An 8757-nucleotide genomic window follows, 5' to 3' on the forward strand; every position below is an offset into this window, starting at 1 on the left:
CTGATATTTATGGTGTAACTTCCATCTACTTGGCTTATCTGGAAGTCCTTCAGCCATCGACACAACTTCCACCACACACTTTGCATATCCGCCAAGTCAATGTCTGTGTGTAAACTGTGGAACCATTAACATCACTTCCTCTATCATGGTAAAGCAGACATATCATGAGGATGAATATTGCCTTGCTTCAAAGGAAGAGATTTTCATCTTCCTGATGACGGCGACAACATTAACATCCAAATTAGAGCTTTTTGACGAACCTGCTTTGTCAGGACAATCCTTTTTCATGTGTCCAGATTGTCCACATTCCCAGCAAACCTTTTCATGCACGAACTCTTTCTTCTTCTTCCATTTGTTGGCTACTAGTACCGAATCCTCTTGTGAAGTACGTCATTCACTATTCAATATTCTTTCCTCAGACAAAAGTTTACTAGCAACCTCAGCAAACACTAAAGTTTCCTTCCCGTACATCAAGATTGGTTTCACGTGTTCATAAAAAGGAGGAAGTGACCAAATGAGTTGGAGTGCCTTATCTTCTCATCTTTTATTTTCACGCCTAACATCTCCAGCTTAGGAACAATGCCATTGAAAATAACCAGATGATCTGATATTTTTGTACCTTTTACCATTCACAACATGTGAAACTGCTCCTTCAGTAAAAGATAATTGAACAAACATTGAATATGACAGTCCTGAGCAACCAATTTGAGATGCTTTTTTCCTGATACATTGATTCAAGCTTCTTCCAAAGTTCTTTGGTTGTTGAAATTCTATGCGCATTTGTAAGAACATTCTTAGACAATTTTAGTCTGATTGCATTGCAACTCTCAAATCCATCTCCTCCCAATCTTCATCGCTTATGCTGGATGTCTTAGAACCTTTACTAGAACAACTGCTTGACTCTCTTGGACCACCATCACCGCTTAACTCTTTAGAAGATACCACTATCTGGTCTTCCCTTCAAGGCCTTGTGTAACCCAACTTGTATCAACACATCCTTGTCGTGCACTTGCCACAAGCCGAAGTTGATCATTCCATCAAATTTCTCCATGTCAAACTTTACTAAACTCATAAAGCTTGACATATTTGCTTCTTTTCCTAGCAAAAGAAGAAAGTGAACAATTCACGCTATTCACAAACACCGCAGCCTGTTTCAAGAATTCCTTTCTGATGTGGAAGTTCAGACAATGCTGCCAGCTTGGCGCATGACTTTTATCTTTTTTATGTGGGACAACTACACTTATAATATTTTGCAAAAAACCCCAACAAACTTTTCCTTCTATGGTATGATATTGTCCACTTTGGGCGTAAACTCTTATGACTTTGCTTTTGTTTCACCCCAAAAGGCCTCATACCAATGAGGATAGCTATACTCACTTATATACCTATGATTCTTCCCTTATCTAATCAATATGAGACTTTGATTGCATTCCCAACATGTAGTAGGTAAGAAATTGTGTCAATTATTTATATATCTTTTTGAATCAACTGATAGAATATATAAAATAGATTTTGATATAAAAAACAAATATATAATTTGATGGTTGAATATTGTTATGAAAAGACATACAACATAGTATCGAATGTATTTTGCATTTTTAAATTGCATTTGCAATAATATACTTCAATTAACTTCTATGATGTGGCGCTAAAGTATGTGTTATGATTTGAGTCGCACATTTTCTTAATTAACCAATGAATTGAGAAAACTATTTTACATGAAACTTGTAATGAATACTTTGATCAATTTGAAATGCATCTCAATCTAAACATATTTTAATGTCTAAAAATATTAATTATCATCTCAAATATAGATAGTTCAATCTTCGCAACAACAGTTAGAAAGATTGAGTAAGTGAATTGATACAAGGAAATGAGGAAGAGAGACTTGGAGAGAAGAATGCAAAAATGGAAGATGAAATGTGATGAGTTTAAATTGATGGGCTTTTTACTTGGAAGGCCAGCCCACTGGATTTTTGTTCTTATTATTATTTGAAAGAAAATTAGTAAGTGTAGTTGTAGCTGCATAGGAGGAGAGCTAACAACATGGATTGTCAAATTTAAATGTCTCTTTTGATACTATTTAATTTGTCACAATCTTATTCTGATATCACTGTAAGGACCAATCATCTCTTCTCATATAAACTTATTAGGAAATAAAGTGAATACAAATAATATATAATCAAGAACAAGATACTAACAATTTTAGTATGAAAAAGAAAAATCACTCACTTAAAGGAACATCCAACCACTCAATACAATCTAATTGTATACAATTTCAAAAAGAAATCTTTACCATTGAGAATGAGACTCATGTAGCGAACACGCTATCAAAGAATTAACTCAACCAGACCATTCATCAATCTTGAAACAATTTTTTTTTGACAATATGTAGAATGGAGAATCGAATATCTGACTTTAAGGTGGATAATACAAACACTATGTCAGTTGAGCTAAATGGTACCCATTCTCATAACAAGTCGGAGTCCTAAAGAAAACAGTTCCATATTTTACAAAGAATCGATAGGTCAAGGTCTTCATATGCACTAAAATAAATAAGAGGCTTTTATCTTTGGAAAGCCTTAAAAAGTATTTCTAAGAAAAGAAAGTTAGCCAAATAAAGAAAAGGGATTTCCACCAAGTGACCCTTTCATTTTTTTTCCTTCTTTTGTTTGTTATGTTTTTCAAGTACTACAATACAATATTTGCACTATCCCTAACTTTTGAGGTAAATTTTAACTTAATTATCTCTAATTATTTGGGGCGTATGTTGAATCTTTAAGCCCCAATTATTTTACTTTGAAAAGATTGAGTTTAATTTAAGTAATTTTTAATTCAATTAGTGGAATGAAATTTATTTGGAGAAGATTTGGAAAGATTTGTTTAATAAAAGATTTGACCTTTTTAAATATAAAAAAATATTTAAAAATATTTATAATTTATAGCAAAAAATTCCAAAAATGTTCGTACTTTTAGAACTTGTAAATATTTTTTGGATTTTTCTATTTATAATAATTTCTTTAAAAGATTTTGGAGGTTTAAATTGAATATGGACCTTGAAAAGTAAAAAAGGAAATTGGTGGGATAGAAAAGAAATTAAGAAAAAAAATATAAAGATATATGTGTATTTGTAGTTTGTTTGTGAGGAAAACAATTTTCCAAGCGACGGAGATGTACTTAGTTCCAAAGATTGTTTTTTTTTAGAAAAAAACATTATTCATTAATTAAACCTAATCTCTGATAATGAAGTTTTGTACATATTTTGTATTGATGCGGTGATTTATCATGCGATGAAAGGGTGTGTGGATGTAATGATTATGTAAGTTTTCCTAACAAAGCCCAAGTATAAGCCTTCTTAGGGTCCTGGTAAGTCAGGGTCGAACGTAGGGATTACTCGGACAGATATGCAACAAACTCTATCTCTGATCTTATTGCTATTTTAAGTTTCAGAAGTTGGATGGTGATTGACTTTGATTTCTTAAGGCGATGGAATTAAATGCAAAACAATAGAGAGTGGTGTTGTAACAAATATGCGATAAAGGGTTGAGAAGAGGTTTTGCTAACATTTCTTAAGATATTCTACAAGTCATGCGATCATGCTATACACAAATATTAAGCACTACATTTCTCAATGCATATGGACACATTTCCTATGTCTAGGATACATGCGATGTGTAGGAAATGCAATAGATAGAACTTATTTCTAAGTCTCCTCCACTCTTGCTTATGAGATCTAATCTGACTCTTTCAAGCCTAGATTCTATGTCTTTAGACTACTCTTTCAAGTACTCAAAGTGATGAATGAAGCATACATAAGACAAGAAGACCGCATGCAGTGCATAACTTAAGTCATGCTAACTAAGTATTTCTCAACCCATTCACAAATTTAGCTACTCATGTATGGCGTGAAAAGAATGAACATAGATTGAAATGTAATTTTCATTCTTGCAAATAAAATGCTTAAGTACAAAATAATAGATGATGTAAGTGTTAAGCCAGGTAAGTAGTGTCTTGCTTCCTCTGACGTTTACACAGCTTTTAGTACTCCAATTCTTTTCTAATTTATAATTCTTGCTCTCACAAGGGTTAGGTGTGGGTTGGTGTCTCTCTTCTGTGTTGTTTCGGCAGTCTCTCGACCTCTCCGAAAAATTAATTCCGTTGGTTTGGTAGCATTGAATGGTATTTATAGACTTCCAGAAATAGTTCTTCATCTCATTAATGATTGCATGGATGGATAACATTAATTTCCATACTCTGTTGCGTCGTCTAATGGTCACCGAAGGTTCAATGAATTTGCGACGGTATGGTCTTCAACAGCCGCCAACTGAATTTCTGATTTGATTGCTATCGACTTCACATCCCCTCACGTTTTATCACGTTAGGTCACCGCCTTTATGTAAGGTCATCGCACGTTCGTCTTTGAAGTACCATTGGACCGCCAACTCAGGAGATCACTCTATCGCCTTGTTCCTGCACAGAAATACACGATTAACTCAGTAAACCAACGCTTACTATAATGTTTACAATATATATATATATATATTATCCGCAAAGGAATGAAAAAGTCAATGATTCTTATTCTTGTGCTCTCAAGAATGATCGGTTTAATCCTGTACATAAGCAACACTATCATAACGTAGACAATTTTTTCTCTTTTTCAAATCCAAATAAAGTCATGACAACAAATATTAAAAAAATCACAAATATAATAATCACAAAACAACAACCATCACAACTTGAACTTAATTATGAAACCACATCCCCTTTCAACCATAAGTCATAGTTTCACCCCCACCCCCATCAAATACTAAAAGAACTTACCTAAATCTATGAGTGAAAATCTAATGAAGAAGTTCACATCAATATCTAAAAAGTAATATTCTAGTGTTCAAATGATTCAATAGGATAAAAATCACAAAATATGTTCTAAATCAAATTGCACAATAGAATTAGAATAACCAAACTTTAATCACATAGAAAGAGACTCAAAATTAAACTAATCACATGTTTGAGATAATCACATTTTAGTTACACAAACCACACTTCAAAATAAGCACACAATGGATTCAAAATCACAATTCAATCAATCAATAAGCTTCGAAACAAACTTCAATCATATAAATAGTCTTCAAATAACATTTTAATCACACAAATATTATACAATACACAAAATACACTCAAAATAAACACCTGAAAATTGGCTTGCTATTCCGTATATAAAAAGCACACAAAAAAGATATCTTGATAATAACACCCACCCGAAACCTACGTACACAATTTCTTCCAATACACAAAATAAATTCAAAATAAATGTATTCTACTCACACACAATAAGCCCTAAAAAAAATTGTTCACAAAAACAAAAAGTGAACACACAATGAATCACACTTTAGTCAAACAATGAGTCTCAAAAGCAAAATTCCACCACATAAATACCATCCATGCCACACTTTAATAAACATATATTCTCAAAATCAATTAATCTTCTAATGTTGAATACGGAGTAGGCACAATCGTAGATTATTAATGACTTCCAAATCACACAAAACTTCCGATCTACACTTTGAACACACAAAGCAGCCTCTAAAATTCACTTTAAACTCATACAATTTAAAACCATTCTCCAAATCACAATTTAAATACATAAAAAAACTCAAATATCCTATGATAACATCCCAAATCTCTCACTTACAAAGTATCGACAAAAAATTAAAAGCAAGAATATTAAAAGAAACATCGTAAAAATCTACATATGTTCAAGGAGGTTAGTTAAGAAGAAAGTCAACCTCCAAACAAATCTTCATATCAAAATCAACCACACACTAAATCATACTTTAATAATATAATGAGTCACAAAAACCAAAATTTAACCACATAAACAGAATCCAAACCACATCTTAATATACAAATATTCTCCAAATCAACAATCTACACATAAACAAGAATCTACACTTATCAAAAAAATTGCCTCCTAGTTACAATTTCTAGAATACATTCTAAGATGCGAAAGACTTGGTTAGACTAAAAAAAGGTGAACCATATAGCCAACTTCAGGCTTGGGCTCATCGGCCTAAAGGAAAAGAAAATGGTGAAAATAGAGCCACTATAAAAAGAACAACTAAAAATTAAGAAAAGAGAAGTTGAAGTACGTATTGAGGAGATAAAAGCCACAGAGAAACCACACCCACATAAAGCCCTCAATTTTTTTCAACATCCATTTGACAGGAAGAAGAATATCCAAAGGAAAAAGAAATGGATAAGGAAATAAATTAACAATCAAATAAAATATGAAACCCAAATACAAACAAGTCCTAAAATCATAATTTGGGGGAAGCTAAGAGAGATTAGCAAGAAAAAAATGTAGTGTCTGACTGTATTATTTCTTACTGCCTTGAGTGAGGTTTAAGAAGAAGCTGATGTTGTTGATGAAGGTAAAGTCGGTCCTTCATCTACACATCTTCGAAGGAACTTGTGTAGCTTCTTCTCAGTTTCAGACGAAGGGCGGACTCCTTTACTTCAGACGAACTACGGACACTAATGGATAAAATGTGAAACCCTCGAGTGAATAGAATAGAGTGGATAAAGAAATCTTGCGACTAAACTCTATTTCGTCGCAACTTGCAATGAAAGAGAATTTCATGGCAGTCCTTGTGACAAAACTGCCGCTAATTAATTGCGCCTGCGACTAAAGTGCAATTTTTCGTCACATCAAGTGACATATTTCTTTGTCATTGTAAAAATTGTTTGTCGCACAACAATACCGACAATTTGGATTAGTCGTCGCAAGTTTGCAACTTATCATTATTGTATGGTTAGAGACGAAGATTGTATTTTGTCACTAAAGATACAATGATATTGAAATAGTCTCTAATAATTCGTGGTTAAAGGCCAGATTTCTCATAGTGGATTTTAATATATATAGAGGCTACCTTGGGAAGTGTGCCACTAAAGGAAAAAAAAGAGAGGGTCTTCTTCTCCTTACACTTTCAGCTGTGCGAAGCATCACCCTGGTTTTTTTTCTTCACTCCCCATGGAAATACCCCTTTATCAACGAAAAATAGACGCACGACGCTCATCCCGCCAGTTTCCGCTGTACTCTACCCGTCGTAGGTCATTCGCCGCAGTCTACAGGTGGTCCGTCAGATGCCCACCGCTCATTCACGCCCGAGCATAGCAGTTAGCCCCGCAAGCCACGCTACAAGTTCGTACGTCCGTCCGCACACCTTGTCCAGCCGCCACCGCTCTCCCGGCCCTATTCGCCACCATCGTGGGTTGTCACTGCCAACACTAGAGGTCGCTGGAATCTTGAGATTTTGGGTAAGATTGTGGTTTTTGAGGATTTCCTAAGTGTTTTGATTGCTCATTCAATTTTGGATATGATTTGTTGTTACCCGTTATGTTTCAGTTTTTCAATCGAAGTTCTGATGTATCAAGGATCATTGTTTAGCAACACAAGAACCCGATTGATGACTTTTTGTGAGTCTCGATTCTTGTTCTTTAAGGATTTTGGTTTATCAATGGATAGTGGGCCTAACTTTTGGTTAAATCTTGATTGTGGACGATTAATTTGGGTTTTCAAAGAGGTTTGAAGTTGCCATCCAACATTATTAAAAGCATTTTGACGTGTTTTGGTAAGTGTGTTAAGCCTTGGAACTCTTGATTTAAATATGGTATGTTGGAATTTGAGGATCTAACTATTATTATTGAATTTGCTTAGATTGGAACTTTTGTTTGGGAGTTTGGAAGTGAATTCAAATTTAACCACACTTTGGATAAAAGGGGCTTTAGATTATTATTTTGCTTAGGCTTAAATCTAAGGTAAGTGATTTACTACCGGTTCCCCCTCAAACCCCAAGTAGATATTAAGATTGTAAGTACACTGAAAGTATGTCTCCATTATGATGGAATGTTCTACCATGATTGACTGATAGATGACTGTTGAGATTGTTCTGAAAACTCATGAGATATGTTACTATGGTTATTATATTATGTTATGGCTTGATATGAACTTGGACGATGTATGTTGCATAGACTGATAGTGGTTGTTAGCACTCCTATCAGACTGTGTTCATCTCCTGGTATGTTTTAGCATCCTTATGGGATTTCCACCTATGATTATGTTATTGTGTTTGTTTGAAATCACTTCCTATGAAAGCATACTTTTAGGTTTACCCCTTATACCTACGGCTACACCTATGCCTATGTTCGGGATGTACACCTTTGTCTTGATAGGAAGGCTATATGTACACCTAGTGGGCCTAATGGTAGGTCACTTACTATATTCTTATACTCACTCTTTTCTCTATATTTTTTTTGGTAAAGAAAATGATAGAATGGCGAATGACAAGAAGAATCCGTGACCAGGCCTTGAGAATTGACAGCGTTTCTGCTTATGTTTTTCTTATATTTGCAAGTTTTAGCTTTGTAATTGAATCTTTAAATTCTTTGAATATTTCATTCGTTTTTTTATTTAATTTGTTTTTATTTAAAGTTAGAGGTATTTTGAATAGAGATTTTATTTTTTTTTATAGGTCTATAATAATAAATTTTTTCATTATCTTGAATTTAGTCATATCTTTTGAAAATGTTGTTTTGAGGTTTATGCATGCATATAGTAACGGTCCGATTTCCTTTCTAGAAAGTCGAGTCGTTATAGTTGGTATCAGAGTCCATGTTTTTAGGTTATCTAAACTGACTTATTATGTAAGTCCAAGTTGTCCCATTGACCATTAACGGGTTCCTCATCATCGCCAGATA

The 8757-nt window shown here is 33.8% G+C and overlaps 2 long non-coding RNA genes across 2 annotated transcripts; one reads left to right on the forward strand and one right to left on the reverse strand.

Moving 5' to 3' along the window:
• Nucleotides 1-4191: 4191 nt before the first annotated feature.
• On the reverse strand, nt 4192-6577 carry LOC120091897. Its single transcript, XR_005485860.1, has 2 exons — nt 6388-6577; nt 4192-4470 (listed from the first exon to the last, which is right to left on the reverse strand). It is a non-coding gene; the product is annotated as an uncharacterized LOC120091897 (long non-coding RNA).
• Nucleotides 6578-6875: 298 nt separating this feature from the next.
• LOC120090279 lies at nt 6876-8490 on the forward strand. Its single transcript, XR_005485496.1, has 2 exons — nt 6876-7317; nt 7406-8490. It is a non-coding gene; the product is annotated as an uncharacterized LOC120090279 (long non-coding RNA).
• Nucleotides 8491-8757: the final 267 nt, after the last annotated feature.

This window comes from Benincasa hispida, chromosome 11, assembly GCF_009727055.1.
Source record: "Benincasa hispida cultivar B227 chromosome 11, ASM972705v1, whole genome shotgun sequence".
Classification (NCBI taxonomy): domain Eukaryota; kingdom Viridiplantae; phylum Streptophyta; class Magnoliopsida; order Cucurbitales; family Cucurbitaceae; genus Benincasa; species Benincasa hispida.